This window comes from Alligator sinensis, unplaced genomic scaffold, assembly GCF_000455745.1.
Source record: "Alligator sinensis unplaced genomic scaffold, ASM45574v1 scaffold148_1, whole genome shotgun sequence".
NCBI lineage: Eukaryota > Metazoa > Chordata > Crocodylia > Alligatoridae > Alligator > Alligator sinensis.
In genome coordinates, this window is record NW_005842407.1 from 1,380,566 (window position 1) to 1,381,118 (window position 553).

General features: G+C 42.1%; 1 long non-coding RNA gene across 1 annotated transcript in view; it reads right to left on the minus strand.

Moving 5' to 3' along the window:
* LOC112551291 overlaps positions 1 to 547 on the minus strand; it is a 15,018-nt gene extending 14,471 nt beyond the window's left edge. Inside the window, exon 1 of the long non-coding RNA XR_003095568.1 lies at positions 274 to 547. This is a non-coding gene — a long non-coding RNA (uncharacterized LOC112551291). The remainder of the gene's footprint in view (positions 1 to 273) is intronic.
* Between the last annotated feature and the right edge of the window lie 6 nt (positions 548 to 553).

Sequence of the window (553 nt, forward strand, 5' to 3'; positions counted from 1 at the left end):
CAAGTTTTCCTGTAGCATTCTGAATTACATCATTTAAGATCATCTAGGAAATCCCATCCCATCCTATCTTGGCAGGTGACAATCTAGCCACAGTTTTAGGTAACTCGGACATTTCCAAACTGCACTACCGCAATGCCATACACCTAGGCACAAAACCATCACGCCTCAGGAACCTCCAATTAATGTGGAATACAGTATAGCTTCCCAAGGACATAAATGGACATGAGCAAAACAGACCTATCTAACCTTTAAGATACGCTGTTTAATTCTTACCTTCATGCTAGTTAGTCCCAAACAACTAAATGAGCACCCAAAACTCTGTGGTTCTGCTCCTTTCTTTCCACTGCAGTTCTTTGACATCTCTGTTTACCAGTCAAACATAGAACAGTGTATGTTATTGATTTATATCATTCATCTTAAAACAGCTTTGTTTTCAAGCATGCACATGTGTGTGCTTCTATACCGGGTTACCCACTGTGAACTTAATCCAGGAGTGGACAAAATGTTGCCCAGGGTCCGGATGCAGTGTCACCTCCACATTGCCGACGCATGG